A 16,986-nucleotide genomic window follows, 5' to 3' on the forward strand; every position below is an offset into this window, starting at 1 on the left:
GTGAGTAAGGTCATTTTTGTATTGTTATAACATCGTTATTGTTACGCGTTCAACTGTCATTATTTTCCTAGACAATGGCTTACATATCGAGATAATACGATTAACGATAGTAACGATAGTGTTTAACGATAGTATCGAGGAATACGAATACGAATATCTTTAGGTAAATAAACAATTCGGGACGCATATACAGTTGTTTACGAAGGGATTCGTACGCTTACCATAGTAAACCTTTACGTGTATATCGTGCGTATTACATAAAACACTTATGTGACTGCTATTATGGCAAAATTCGACTACAATCTGACAATATATGTATCATATATAGAAGTTACAAGATATTTATTCCAAACTTGTATTTAAGTAAAGAACCAATATATAGTATGAATAATTGCTTTATATAATAACTGTTAAAGATATTGAAGGATACTCCAATTGAATACTGACATTCAACGATATTATGGATGGTTGCTTGTTTTTATTTTTGCGATCTCTACAAAATATATCAAAATCGTTAAGAATTTTATTAATATAATTTACCGACAGTCGCTATAGTGCCAATAAAATTTCGAAATATTCATAAAGAGTTCAAATAGTTTCGTTGGCGACGATAAATGCGCAGTGAATGTATCCAATATTTGTCATATCGGCAGAAATTAAAGAAATATTTGTATAGGTGATAGAGCTCTCGCAGGGCGCGCTGTAGGATAGTTTGTGCTATCATTTGTCGTGACTTGAATGTTAACGAAGAAGTGAAATATTCGTCACGAAAAGTTCACTGCGGCGCAAGGCTAATCAGTTTGTTTCTGTGCGTGATTACAGATTTCTGGGTATAAAAATCAGCTTGCATGGACCTTGACTAGCCGGCCTTAATGCGAGGACTGCAGGCATTCAGTGCACCGAGAGAGGGTGAGTTTATTATTTATCGATCGTTCAATTTCTTTCTTCACCGATTACAAATATAATACGAGGCAGAAATTGAACTGGGCGAGCGATTAAAAGTAAAAAAAAAAAAAAAAAATAAAACAAAAGATATAACGTATAAACCGAAGTTCGATTAATAGTTCGTCGGAAATCGTTCGATGGATCGTAGGAACTTAATCACCAACTCCATCAATACATATTTAAAATGTTTTGCAGAATAATTTTGTTCGATGAATGTACTTGATCGTTACAACTTTTATCGAGTTTGAATCGTATTATGGTAGCTTTATCGCAATATTATCTGGCATTCCCTGTAATTTTACCGACGCATTCTGAATACGTCTCGTTCAATAGAAAAAAATCAACGCTCTATATTTATCGATAGATTGCGGGTTTTTCTGCATTTGCAATGAATTTAAAGACGCAAGAATATATAGATCCATTTTTTAGTTCTGTCCATAAAAATATGAAATTGCGCAAAAGTTCACAATCTCTGCGCGTCGTATGTAGAATTTTAGTAGGAAACACGCTGTTCGAATAATAGAACGGCCGCGTTAGACGATTCTATTAAACGAAAGTGAATTTCCTATTAAATCAATTGAAGCCGTAAACGACCGAAATTATAAAATAGCGTAATTAAAGTTCGCGCCGTGAGAAATTGAGGAAGTCGTATTTATTTCTCTTCATATCTACTGTACAAATACCACGTTGCAGTAGTTAAATACCGTTCATTAAGTCATAAGTAGCCTGTGAAAGTGAATGGTTAACAAGCTACTAAAACTTTCCGAACATAGTTCTCGTACATCCTTGTTTGATTCGTGTGATAAATTGTAGAGAGTTTAGTGGTTAGTTATCCGTATAGAGTTAAAGAGATGGATCGGTTCGTTAATTTTAGTAAATACAACGAGTGTATACGTATTGGAAATAAATATCGACTCCGTAGGACGAAAGGTAGACAAAAATCGACGTGATCTCTTAATATTTTCTTCTCGTAAAAAGAATTCTCCTTTTGAAAAATTGCAACTTGCCTTGGAAACGTTCGGCGGTTTCGTATTTGTACCGATAGCACGTACTTATTTTCCCAGCGGTCCGTACCCTTTCTTACACTGTGATATTAAAATGGAGAAATATCCTTACAGCCGGAGAAAAAGAAAAGACGTTGCCGTTCTTTTCTTAGATTATGTGTCAGAAAGAAATCACGTCTATGAAACTGTTGGTTTTCTAGCGAGCTCGTCCACTAGAAGTACGTACTAAGCCGAAACAATCGATTCAAATCCCCTAGTGACGTAGCAATCTTCTTCGTGATACTTTCGTGGACTAACGCTTCCGTTGCGGACGGTAATTGTATGAAATCGCGGGAGAAATTACGGGAATCGTACATTCAACGCGCAACCTACTGAATATTACATCAGTTCCGGAATCTGGCGATGGTATTCAGTGATCTTTTCCACGCTGTTTAACAACTTCTGGATATTTTTACTGACAAATCGCACGGTATCCTCGTGCGTACTCTTTATAGATCGATAAACGTCCGAAGGACATTTAGTGGAGAATTATTTTATCGATTACGTATACCATCGGGGACAAGAATAATTGGACAGTGGAAAGTTTGGCAGTGGAAACACGTATCGATGAAATTGCGCTGAATACGACTCGGTTACAAAAATGTGGATGTTAATTTCAATTCTTTATTAAATAATTTATGCACTGCAGTATGTAAGAAATAAAGTGTTAAAGTGTCCCTGATTGCATCTATTTCATTGTAATTTTCACATTAATATTGGCAGACAATATAACGAAGGAAACGTTTAATAGCGATTATAAATCGCAAATTAGTATCTAGAATGATTCATTAAACATTTGCAAACATATTTTAAACAGATAAATGATATCACGACGATTTAGATCTTCTCTATAATTTAGTAGGTTAAAGAGACGGCCTTGATCGATTGGTATAAAACTGTCACGAGCTATCTGGATAATGCCAAACTTGAAAAATATTTCTTCTAAATTAATTAAAGTTACTTGATTGGATCTACATCCTTGAACTATAAGAATCGTTCCGTCATTTTCAAAGTAATGAGCGGCTCGGTGAACAGAAATGACAAAAAAAGAAACGTGTCCTTAAGAACGCTTCTTTCGTGCTTTATCCTCTTTCAATTTCCTTTCAAATGTAAAAATATCGGACACTCTAGTTTAATAATTTCCGACGTTAACCGCGTATTTAAATATTCGTCTAACTATGCAGATCTAATTCCCTATTTGTTAAAACGTTTCCTGAAATAGATTGTTATACGACGTAATATCAGTTTGTTTATGTAATTCAAGATGGCTCGGATAAGATTATCAATTAACGTTCTTAAAGCAGAAAAATAAAGGAAGTGGGATACTCTTAAAAACAGTTACATCGGTAAAACTGTTTACGTGAAAATGAGATCGGCACAATAACATACATTCAATGGAAATGTTAAAATTATAATCAAAATTGTAATTACAACGCTGAACCGCAATGGTAATTACATTTCACTGGCGTAAGCTGATTACATTTCAAAACACAGCGACACGAAGAAGTGAAAGTAATAAAGGGCAAAGTATGTACTTAAACGTAATGAATTCTCATACAATTTCGTGTTTCTCCCTGGTTCATATCGCCATCATAACGACGCGTATTACATTTCTATTATTAATATCGTGCTTTTTATCTCCTCTCGAAAGTTTCGCTTGCTTCTTTCAGTAAAAAATATTATTTAACTTGAATCGTCGAGTTGCTCGAGTAATTATACTATTTTGACGTTCGTAATACCCTTTCTACGTTAAACAGAGAAGTTGAAGTGGATAATTACAGTTTGAATCATTTTTGAAATACGTGTTTGTCACCTTTTTCTTTTCAGCGGTACGACTCCATTACGCCTTCGGTGCTTCGGAATAACGAAAGCAATTTAAAAATGTCAACGCGATCGTGAAATTTCCAGAAACGAAAGGTTCTATTAAACATTCCCTTTGTCATTAGAAATTAAACTGTTACTTCACAGACCGTTTTACTTATCACATGTTCGTTGATCACGGTACAATTTTAAATTGTAGTCCACCTACCTTAAACGATACTTTTAAACGATAGTCCGTTTAAACGATACTTTTGCCGACTAGTTGAATTCGCTTGCGCTTATCGAGTCCGACTGTAAGTATCAGGTTGTCCGGAAAGTGTCTTTCTTTTACAGACACGTCTTTTACACCAAAAACGCACTTTTATACAAACATGAAACCTAATCTGTCGAACGTTGCGATCTTTAGTTTGATAGAGCAAAATGGATCATACGTAATTCGATAAAATAATATAAAACGGGAAATGTTGCGCATCCGTTATTTCCTTATCAAACGGAAGAAACTTTTCCGACGACCTAATATACAACGATAAAAAAAAAAAAACAGATCCACTCGACAGTGAAAAGTATTCTACGAGTAGACTGCAAATCAGTTACTATGAATATATCATTGAGAGTAGTTGGATTGGTTTCCGACGATCCCAACTTAGATGCAAGGATACGACGACGAAGGCAAATCGATGGAGGAGTTAGGCTCAAAGTAGAATAGCTCCGTGTTTATCGCGGCGTGTTCTGCATCTTTAACCGTCCCATCCTACAGACATTCGCATTATGTCGCGATCTCTCCTTCAGTCGATGATCAATTTCTAACCGTTCGGTGAGTTTGCGAACTTTGAACGATATCAACGCGCAAGAGAGGGTCGATTAAAGAGTTCTAACATGATCGTGATTTTGTCGAATGTTTATTTCGAAGCGTGTCTCGTTCTCTGAGCGTCTGGCGCTTACGTTCTAGGTGTCAGTCTAGGGGGTGTGCTTTCGTCAACGTTTTCTACGAGGTAGGAATCTGTGTCTCTCCAATTATGCGACTGTCGAAACGTAGTGAGCATCTCGCAAGCGGTGCGTTACGTGCGTATCAAGTCGTAGTGAAGTTTATCGAACGGACCCATCGAGCGCTTAAAAAACTAATTAATTTGTCGACGTGGTCCGAGTTGTAAACTTTGTAACGTGCAATGTGGAAAAATTCCAACTTCTCGAAAATAGCCGATACGCTGTCCGTATCGTAAACTCGGGATAATCTTATATCCTAAAGATATTATGGTCCGTAAAAGTGGATTGTTTTCGCGTTTGTGCAGCTGGTTGGCTCGGCCTATTCGTCGAAAACGATCGAAATATTCGAAATTGGGTCATTATTCCCGACGATGGCCAGTGGCCGATGTTTGGTAATTCTTGTCGTGGAATTGTAGCCGATAGAAACGTGACATTTAGATGGTGGCTCGTATCCAGGCCAATCACGCTTCGCAGAGGAATTAACTTGGTTTCAAGAATACCCTTTCTTTCTCGTCCTCCACAGTCGCTCTCTCTTTGCTCTCTCGCTTTTTCCTTTTCTACGATTCGCGATGAATTCCCGAAAGACAGGAGAAACGAGAATAGCTAGACAGTCAGCCAGCCCGAACTTCTCCACGAAACATTGGTTGGCAAGGAGCAGCCTCGAATTGGAACGACTCGGCTGCTGATAATGACCGTCGTCGTACATCTTCTTGCTTTCGTTTTTTCCCAACTTTCTACCTACGAGTCGTCGTCTATCGACTCAGCCTCAGTGGGACGGGTTTAACGAAAGAACCAGATAAGATTGATTTTCGAAGATCCGCTCTTGGCTAGCATTTTCACGATGACGAATTTCCGATTGGTCGTGTCGTCTTCGATTTCACTTCGACGTGTACAATGAGCTCTGGAAATACGCAACTCTTTTACGTCTTCGATTTTCGGTTACGATCTTAATTTGCAAATTCTTACTAGCGACGATACATTGGGTTGGCAACTAAGTAATTGCGGAATTTGTCAATATCACCTAATGATAAAATCCGCAATCACTTAGTTGCCAACCCAATACAAATGCAACGGCGGACGAAAGAAAGTTTAATACTTTGACTGCCACGTCGGTCATATGTGACCGCAGCAGACCTCACAAAGGACACAACCTGACAAACACGAAGATGGTATCCCACTGGGGGTAGCCACCCACATGATAATCTAACAGCTAAAACATTCTACCAAATGTCCAAACTGGACAAATTGTGAATGTAAACGATTAAATAAAAAAAAAATATATGTGACCGATCACGATTTCTCCTGTGTTGCCATGGTGGTCATTGGTGACCGGAGCGCTTCAACTTCTTACAATCGTAAAAATTGAATGAAAATTGACAGTTAGGGCATTTTGAATATAACCGATAAATAGAAGATACTTTGAGATAAAAAGTGCCCCATTGAACGGTTCAACATTTTTATTAGAACATCGATAAAAAAAAAAAAAAAAGAGAACAAATCTTGCGTCTAACGGTGCACTGTGTTAAAACACTGTGACATCCTCAGGGAAACATGTGATTTCGGCGTGGCAGTCAAACTGTTAAACGCAAGTGGTATAGTAATACTATAGTAATAGCAAAATACCGTGGATTTACGAAACGGCATCGTATTTGACAAGAGCGATGAATAAGCAACGAATAATACATACGCCGGAATAGACTGTCGACAACGCGGTGAAAAATATCTGGTACAAATGTTACTAAACATATGTGCATACATACGAGTAAATCGCTCGCAACTTTGAACTCTCTTTTGTGCGCGCCTGTATGTTTGAAATAAGCAAACTTATCTCATCATCGAAGGAATTTTTATCGTTGAAAATTTTGAAATTCGTATTCTGGGACGATAGGAATCGTTCGAAGTTGACAATCGAGAAAAAGATGGTACGAATACTTCCGCGATTCAGTGTAATTTTTTATACGTAAAATTCGCACATTTTCAACCTTCTGTTCCCTACGTCCATATATTACAACGTCTACGTTATAATCGGCTCGAGCTAACAAAGACTTACAGTAAGGTAAAGTAAATGTTTCTATTAAAAATTTCACAGATTACAGAGTATCGCCAAATGAAGTTGCAGCGTGTTTTGCGAAAAAACACGTTCTCGTTGGTGCAAAGCGAACCGCATCCGCGAATCGTTACGTCTGACGTAATTTTCGTCGAAGATCGTGCCGTGGATCGTATCGAAAGCAAACATTGCATAATAAACTTTCAAAAATAGACAGGAGAACGCGTTGGAATTGCGTAGTCGGTTCGTATGTACGTACAGAGAAACGAGGGTAGATGGACTGGTATTTATTCATTGGAAAGCAATAGCGAATGAGTGGGTAATGCATGCGCATCAAGCAGTATGATGTTACAGTTCACAGTTTGCATATTAAAAGCTTCGATGAGGCAAGATAACGCGTTTGTTCCGCGTTGCGTGTTTGTCGTTCTCTATCGTAGAAACTTTGCATTGTCTATATCGTTGTTGTAACGTGTATTCTGGAATAGCGTTCGTGTATCGTTCGTCGTTGACGAAATAGAATTTTCATTCATCATGGAAAAGCGAAAAGAGAAGGATAAATTAAACGATGCGTCCTCATCAACCTCGATATTTTCATCGTTGATATTTCGTTAGCTTTTTTCCATCATTTCTCTAGCAACGTGCCCCTTTCGATACGTACGCGTTCATGCGTAAAAACAGGACACTCTGTATATAGATATACCGCGGGATTCTTCGTTGTTCAATGAAAATTAACTGACGTCGAAACGAAGCAACTCATGGAATGATCGTAACAGTAATTACAGAGCGCAATTATCGAGTTTTATAATCATGCAATGCCAGGTTGCAGTGAAGTCGCTGAGAACGATCGTTATCGACTTTTACGGCACGATTTTATGGACAGAGGGAGTGTCCACCGAGACTCTGCCTTACATCTTGGCTATCTTTTAGATATTTGTCGACAATTTCCAATCCATTCGATAGGAAATGCATTTCGTTTCACTCCCGTGCAAAATGTTCTAAGTTGCGTTCGTTTCTCAAATTAAACTACCATGAAATTTTCTTTGCAAAAATTCAACTCGAAGAATCTTCCAACTCGTTTCCCGCATTTCTGGTAAAAGGAAGCTGATGTTTGCGTTTAAGGGGAAGAAGTTATAGAAATAAATGGCGATATAATACGATACAGAAGATCGATTGGCGCGTCGTTACGCATTTCTTTCGTGTCGTGGCTGCCTTAAAACTGTTAAAATATTTAGTTTCGTCCCGACGGTTCTTTCTCCAACGACGTTTGTTCGAGCGGAAAGAAAGAAAAAGTGCGGTGTAAACTGGTTGTGTAAAATATTCACCGTCGTAAGAACGACGTGACGCGACAACGGTTTAATTAAAATTCCATCTGACCTATTAGCAGCAACTTGATCGCGAAAACTGTTTCTCATTCACAGGACTGGTAATTTTACGCCCAAGCTCGATTTATAACGCCTACCAAGCGTTCAGCTATATCTGCCCTTTCGCCCACGATAAAAGTGCAGAGCCTTTTGCCGCAGTCTTTTAAACCGTTCAGCTGTAAGCGGCTTGCCTGAGTTTAACTTCAACTCCCGTCCTTTCCTTGTCAAACTTTATTTGTTGCCGTTTACGCCAAACCTCGGGTTCGGAGCTTTCTCTCTGCAGTTTCCTGAAAAATCTCGAATATATTCCACTCGGTACATTTGCACGACGCAAAAGACGAAGGGAAACGCGTTAATGACGCCCGCGTTTCTATTATATTCGCGGAGAAATACGACAGGCAAACTACGGTTCTACGATGACACGACGCGACGTTCAATTTTTTAAGAGCAAAAAAAAAAAAAAGCTTTCCCAACGAAAGCAACGCGTGAAAGCAAAGCAAAGAGGGAAAAGTTTGGAAGTGTCGAAAAATAAAAAGTTAACTTCGTTCGACTTTGATTTCTTGTTTGTTCCTTGTTTCTTCTTTCTTCCTCTTTTTTTAACGCGTCGTCGTTGTATTTTTTAGCTCCTTGGAACATTTTTGCAGCTTTATACGTGACGCGTTGTACTCGCGTAAATTGAGGAGGACGAGAGAGGAGAACGAGAAGCATCTCCCTTTCTATCGCAGATTCGATTTGCGCAACGTTGTACTTGTTACACAGGTCGGTCGCAAAGATGTTCACGTAGCCTTCAAATATAAAACATCGTAATTAGAACGTTGGCTGTACGAATTTTGTTGACACATTAGGACGCTATGTTGTGGAAACGTAGCACGGTTTATTCGCTTTCATCTTTGTTAAGAGAAAACGACTAGAAAGATATAAAATACAGTGTGGCAAAAATTATATACGCCTGTTATGTCTACGTGAAATCATAAAAATACTGTCGAACCTGGAGAGTGAAGCGAAAATCTTCGAGTTACGGAACTCTCGACTTATCGAAATTTCCCAGGGAAAGAGGTTTAACGAACGAAAATTCGACGTACAGAGACTTTGTGCACGATTATATTCACCTTTGCAGAAACTGTTAGTATCTTCAACTTGCTTTTAGAACTCGTTTCAAGTACATAAGTGCGTAAATAACGTACACAGGTGCATAAATGTGAAAGTTAAAGACGAAAGTTAAAGTAAAGGGATGACGACAATTACGCGTTCAGACGATTAGCTTCGAATATGCACGTGGTCGAAGCACAAGAAAGTAGATACACGACTTGTATCGCCTTACGTTATCAGAGACAATCCTAACAGTTAGAAGAAAGGAAAGAATATCGAGTGTTCGATTTCTCACATTTTGCGACAAACCGCGTAGCTGATACGATTTCGATTCGAGTTCAGAGACAATAGCGATAAAAGTTCGTCTCGTAGAGGTCTGACTATTCCAAATTCGAGTTACACAGGTAAAATAATGCCTCTGGACACGTGACAAATAATTCCAGTCGAAGTAAGTTTTATTTCGACTTCTGGAGATTTTCCTAGCGGAGCGGAAGGGAACGTACAGAATTGTAGTCTTACGGAGGTTCTCGAGTTATAGAGGTTCGACTGTAACATCTCCTTGACGTTAAAAAAAATGAAAAGTGTCGTAATTTCCGATGTGAATTCTATCCCGAGATTTCTCTGTGTTAAATACTGTGAAATACTGTTCTAAATTCCTTTTAGAAATACATCGATATTTAATGCTATTCATACGTAAATATAGATAATACTGCGCCCAAGCGTGTTTTTAGTTTCTTTGGTAAGTCAGGCGCACAAAATTCGATAGGCGTATGTCAACTTTTCGTGATTGACTGCATGCACGTTCTAAAATAGTATTCTGTGTTGCCACGACGGAGGATTAAACGACGTTTATCGTTAACAAACTCCGTCCAATAGTACTCGTATAGCGGAATTATGTCGTATTCGTTGAACGAGCGCGATTTAAATCGTGATTCGAGACTTTTTACTGGTATTTCAGCGATACTCGAGTTTGCAGCATTGTCTCGTTAAAAAGGGGCGTCTTTTCTATCGATCAACCGTGTATTTTTCTCTGTGATTGCTGTATTTACCGTTCGACTAACAGCATTGTTTTTCCCAGTGGTATCATATTTTTTCGAATCATTCGTTCGTTTGACGATCTTATTGGATCTTTCTTCTCGACACAACGGCATTTGTAATTCGTCGTATTGTTTGAACTTTGAGCTTTTTGCATCGCGATCGGATTCCATATCCGACTATCTATCGAGAATAAAGCGAACGCCTTCAGCGACATTATTCCGCAGGACATTTGCCACGGGTACGCCAACCAATCGACGTGACCCTGCACTCGTATGCATCGATGCTTTTCGACGACCGTATCTTTTTATTCCGATCATTCGACCTCCGTCTACGCTTCTTTCTCCCGATACTTTCTACACAGTCGTTTACGTCCCATTCCCGTCCTACTGACTCACGTTTCGTTCGATCTCTATCTTTCTCCACTTTGACGTTTGATTTTTTACCGATAGACACGATGACAGGTGATAATCAATTTGCAAATCCCATGAAAATTCTATGAAAATTCTACCAAAGTTCTACCGCCTACGAAGACTCGTCGATGCAAAGCTGTTGATTTTTTAGTTTCGAGCAATTCTTCCTTCTTAAATGTTCAAGAGATGCCAACGGAGAAGCCTTTTTCGTTTCAATTATCTTTTATTTGCGTACTTTATTCCTATATCTTTAGATCCACCCATAAAAAAATTTTGGTAATTTTTACGATTTAGAATCCAGAAATATCGCGCCCCCGTTAATGTTCGCTGAATAACTGCAGATATATAAAGATTTAAAGATTGCAGGTTTATAAAGCCGCGTAGAGCGATAGAGCGCAAGCAGCCATTTATTTTCTCTACCAAACGTTAGGATAGATGTGAATTTTTGCGCCTTAAAATCCCCCATAAATTCATAGAAATGCACAGAATCTAATAAGCGGATATCAAAAGGTGCAACCGAATTTTCACCAAAATATTCCATATATTCCGAGAGGGAAGAAGCAGCAGCTTTTTGAAACGCAGCTGTCTACTTGTTAAAACGAGGCAAGACGGGGTCGATGAATTTTTTTCCTTAAGCATAATTCGTTCATCCAGACAGAGATATTCTCGCCGGTATTATTTCGCGGGGATAGGCAAGTTTTTCTCGGTTTCATCCCTCTCGTGCGCTGTACCGCGCAAAAAGCGTAGCTGCACGTCCGGCGAACTGGTCGTTCCCTCGGAACTTTATTTCTCAGATTTTTCTACTCGCACGCGTCGGCCCATGCACGTTACGAGCGCTTCTTCTCGCCATTCTGGGCAACCGAAATACGCCAGCAACTTTCGCGAATCTCGTTCTTGTCGCGCGTTTTTCCCCCGCAACTTTCGCGAATCTCTTTCTTGTCACACGCTTTTTCCCCGCAACTTTGACTCTTGTGCAAGAAGCGGTTCGTTATTTGCTGTTCGTCGTTGCCTCGTCTAGCGATATCGGTTCCCATTCTCACGGCTTCTTTCGTATCACCGCGATTCTTCGAACGTTTGCAGCTTTCCGCGCTCGTTTCTCACCTTCTTTTTTAATTGCGGCAAGTTACGTGCAAGGTGCGGATCGCGAATGAATTATTTTTGTTGAGATATGTATAATTTTCTGTGCTGCACTTGGTTAAATGCGTAGTAGAGATGCTTGTATGTGAGTGTCGGTGTGTGGAGGTGTGTGTGTGCGCGGCGTCTCGAAAACAGACGAGCGTAAACTAGTCGGTCGGTTAAGAGTCGGATACGGAAGAAAGTGCTGAGACGCGTGCAAGTGTGTATCGATGAATATATAAGAAATCGTCCATGAAATAAATATATTACTATTTTAATATGAATCCTCAGTGTAAATTTAGCGCTCCTATAACATTATTTCGGTTTCAAAGATCCACAATTCTCAACAATTTTAGTCCCGTACGCTACAGAAGCCAAGATGTCTGAAGCGTGTTTTCGCGAATTGTAAAGACATAAATAGAAGAAAAAGACGATCTCGGTAGCGTAAGATTGGCCGATTGCTTATCAAATTTTAAAATTGCTTGCCTGTAGAAAAATGTAAAACGTGATTTATCGTGCGATTTTCCCCTGTGATTTTGATATATTCACTGCGTGGAAACACAGCGGAAAATAGATTAATTTATCTTTTAGCGTAACAAATACAACGAGCGATAAATTAAAACAATTACAAGTTGTTAGAGATGCAGAAATATTTGTTTCGTTCTCGATACTTTTGTATAAATATTTCACGATTTTTAGAGTAGAATCATCGTTGCGTTGTGTTCAATCGCCAGTATTTTTTATTAAATTCTGATTTGCCATTCATAAACGACGATATATGGGTTCCGTATATCCTTCAACTTTTTCCTCGCTAATATCGTCCGATGTAATACTCCCCTTTGCTACCAAAGGGATATCTACGTTTAAGGTCGAAAACGAGGTACCTAGACTACTTATGCAAATTCATAGTTTCATAAGATACAATTAGAAAATGTAACCTGGGTAGATATTTTACTTATCAAATATCGTGGAAAGTACATAATTTGCATATTTCATACATCATTTTCCATAGTGTACATTCTGTGTCCATTTTCCATAAATGCGTAAAAATCCGCACTTTAATTATTGCCTTGGCAACTAAGTGATTGCGGATTTTGTCAATACTACCTAATGGCAAAATCCGCAATCACTTAGTTGCCAACCCAATACGAGAAACAGCCGCGCAAGTCGGTCAAAGGGATCGTTTTAAGCGCGTTTGAGTTAAACGAAAAATTCCCAACTAGGACGGAGTAAGCGTAAAGATCGGTTGGGAAATGGGAAAAGTAAGGCGAAGGGCCCGGAAAAATTTCAACCTTAATCCGGAAGCTACGTCATAGGAGGGCTGGAAACATTCGAAACAAGTATTAATTAAGCGCGATCGGGCTATGCTTGATTACACGTTGCGCGGTGCTTCAAACGAACCGTGATTTCGTGCATCAGAGGAAAATTGCTTCTGAAACATTTCGCCCGAATCGAAGGAACGTTGAATAGCGGAGAAAAGAACTGGGACGCGTGTGCGGCTGCCTGTGATTGGAATAAAGGATGAACCTATGAGAAAAAAAAAAAAAGAAAAAATAGAAGGGAAGAGGCGTAAGTGAGAGAGGATGAGTGAAAAAGAGAAGCACAGCGTCACCCGAATGATAAAGCGAAACGGTAGCTTTGTTCTTTCTTTTCATTCAAGAAATGAATCCGGCAGCGTCGCTGAAATATCGTTACATTTCGTGTTACGTTTGAAATTTCATCGTGCGTAAGCTGGCTCGCAGTGAACGGCATGTAACGTCGAAACGAATAACGCGAATGCGGTTATTAACCCCTGAAGGTACGATTTTTTTTTTTAGCAGAATTGGCTATATAATAATTTTTTTGTAATTCTATGACGCCCTACACCTTACGTTTCTGATGCAATAAGAATAACGAAATTTTGGGAATCGAGTTGAAACGAGCGGAGAACGAAACTAGAATATTCATCGTGACGTGGCTACTCGTAATTGTCGCGCATGCCAATCTAACAGCTAAATTATTATTGTTCGTGTTCCCTCTATCGTCGTCGTAATCGCTTCTTTCAACAATTTTTCTCTTTAAAAGAATCTTCTCGCATCGACTGCTCTCGTTACGCGTTAAATAATCTTCTTTTGTCACGATCGTAATAATATTGACAGGAAAGTTATAAAATGGTTAAATAAGTTCCCAAGCGCATAACTGGATTAAAGTACCGCGCGTCGGAGTGGTCAGGAAAATTTAAGTTCGAAATCCTTGCGCGTTGAAACTTCCCACAATTATTAAGGTATTAATTCACTTTTTAAGCTGTTTCAGTCCTCGTACTTTTTGCAATTGCCAGACGATGAAATGAAATTCTGCGCCAGCTTGCCGTTCATCCCGTTGTAATTAACTTTCTTGCGTTCGACGTCGAATATTGTTGCAAATAATCGGCTGACACGCTAACTTTCGATCAACTTCAACTACTATGAGTCTACTATACTATTGTTAATCTACTATACTATTAAATATAAATCCTTAACTCGGAACTAACGTTTCATTACAATCGCGTCATGAAGAACTGTTCCGTTTAAATAACAGCTATAAAATTATTAAGCCTTTCAATGTACGTTAAGACGATGGTGCGTTGTAACAACCATGTTGCAAAATTGAAGAAGAATTGTTTCGCGTAAATTTTGCATATGATGCTGTAAAAAAAAGAACGGTACAAGTTACATTTTATGACCACTGTAAATGACGTAAACGACTAAGAAAGAGTTTGTACGAGCATCTGAACGTTATAGGATAAACACCGATACATTTTTTAATTATACGCGATATAATGGTTAATAATTGTGCGATCGCAATTGTTTCTCGAAGCATCGTTTTATATCCAGTATATCGTAGAATGTTTAAAAATTAAAAGTTGCGTAAGCTAGATGAAAGTTTGTATCCGAGGAATAAGGTTATTCTCACCTTGCTAAAGTATCATACGTGCGCATGTACTTTAATAGCTTTGCCTTAATGGCTTGAAAGTTCCTCGTCGTTAACTCGGCTTATTATTAGAAAATACATTTTTGTACGTCGCATGCTGTAGCAAAATACGTTGGAATATTCCTATTGTTACATAATAAGTCGTTGTAGCCAATTGCTATATGTATCATAGTGTAACGAAGTTTTCACGTATACGCTATATTGAACATAACATAGTTTCAACCAGTTTACAAACAACTACGAATTCAGAAATACTTAACGCGTAAAGCACACGAAGCACGTACCTGGTCCCTAAATATCTCTGGCATTTTGAAACGAACGTCTCCAAGATTTCTCGTAATTTTAAAACAAACAAAAGGTACACGTTGGAATATTCGTCGTTAACTTGGCACGAATCATCATCGATACTCGCCGATTTTCCTACGAACGAAGAAAACAAGTACGAGAAAAGTTTCAGAATGTTAAAACCACGCTATCGCGAATTACGAGCATAAGAAAAAGTAATCTCAATACGTAACGAAGAAAGAACATTCGAATTCGTTTAGCGTTCTATTAAAATCTACGAAAAGAACGCTCTGATTTATTATATCGATTCGAGGTAATACTTGAAGCGTGTCACGATAATTAGACTGCCGGTGTTAACGCAAATTCGTATTTTTACGAATACCGCAAGAAGGAGTAGGACCAAGGTCTGAATTTCTCTCATTTAGCGAATATTATATAACGAGTATGAATATCTTACGTATTTTCATGCCTCGCGCAATTTATGCATTTTTCCATTCTTCGGTTTCTCATAGACGCAAAAATTAATAAAAATTAATCCGCCGCCTAACGATAACTAAAGAATGTCCAGTTGGAATCTCCAGTTGGATCGTTGCAAATATAGTCGGCCGCGACATTGTCCCAAACTGTCGGAAATAACAGGTGGAGAATTTTTCGAAGAGTAACGATATAAAAGCGTGACGAAACCGGGATGACGATAAGCCGATAATTGGTTGAACATTGAAATCGAATCGACGTCAGGATCGTTATCGATCTTAGCGAGTTCCTATTGTTTCTCGTAGGAACCTCCAGTTGTTGCAAATATATAGGTAACGCTTGGTCGACCCGTCACGTGCGCCGAATTCGGTTTGGAAAACAAACGTTCAAGGCTGAGAGGAACGTACGAAACGAGCGGCTAAGGCCGTTGGTAGGACGTGAGACGAGTATTTGCTGCTTTTCCATCCTTGTCGCGGTTTCCCGCCGACACGAAATATCCAACAAGAAAGTCAGCCAGTGTAAATGTTAAAAGTTGCGCGTGAATTTGCATAAAGCCACGGAACTTCGGTTTTGCGGTCGGATGTCTGTGCGGATACCTGGGAACTGGGCCGAGGGTGAAACCTACGGGAACGAGGAACCTTGGAATCCTCGTTTCCACAGCCTCCTCGTACTTCTTCCGTTTGGTCCTGCTCGTCCTTCGCTGTCGCGCGCTTCTTTGTGCGTTTGCTCTTGTTATCATCCGGCTGGCTCATTTGCACAGGCTACCTATGCGGAAACCTGGAATATTCGCTGGAAAGAACCGGTTTGAATATCATGGTAATTTATCATGTTTTGCGTCGTACGAAAGAATACCTGAACGTGGACTTCCAAATTAAATTTGCTATTCCGCCGCTCTGCGAGGTCGTTGATCGCGTTACGTTCCAACGTTATGTTTGACCCTGTAGCCGTCTATTTTCATATTTTTCAGTAGAAAATCGCGAACGAAGGTCGTATCTTCGTATAGGTGTATCATTAGGAAGTATAATTAATACGAGCGTACGAAAGAAAAATGAGAATGGAAATCAACGGTGAAAAAGGATGTATTCTGGTTTATTAATTCGTAGCCTGTAAACAGTGGGCCGCGCCAAAATTAACAGAATATGCAGAACGCGATTTCTACCCGTGGCTGCAGGTCTAACGGATATGTAAACCCTAAATTAAACAGAAAGGAGAACCGATAATCAGTTAAATAATTAACGTTTAATTAATCAGTTGAATAATTCATCGAGACAAAGGGGCGCATTTATAAATAGCAAACATTTGCTTAATATTGTCGATTGAAACGGAGTTCCGTTGTTTCGTTAAACGTAATGTTGGAAATCTAATTTAAACCGGATGCTATTTCCCATGAATTTCTTAAGTTTCTTTCTCGGGCATAGTCAAAG

General features: G+C 39.0%; 1 protein-coding gene across 1 annotated transcript in view; it reads left to right on the forward strand.

The window, feature by feature from the left end:
• Hs3st-A (Heparan sulfate 3-O sulfotransferase-A) overlaps positions 1-16,986 on the forward strand; it is a 193,365-nt gene that overhangs the window by 74,727 nt on the left and 101,652 nt on the right. Inside the window, exon 3 of the mRNA XM_033328559.2 lies at positions 823-909. The gene's annotated coding sequence lies outside the window, so the exon portion shown is untranslated. The remainder of the gene's footprint in view (positions 1-822; positions 910-16,986) is intronic.

Source organism: Bombus vancouverensis, chromosome 3 (genome assembly GCF_051014615.1).
Source record: "Bombus vancouverensis nearcticus chromosome 3, iyBomVanc1_principal, whole genome shotgun sequence".
Lineage (NCBI taxonomy): Eukaryota > Metazoa > Arthropoda > Insecta > Hymenoptera > Apidae > Bombus > Bombus vancouverensis.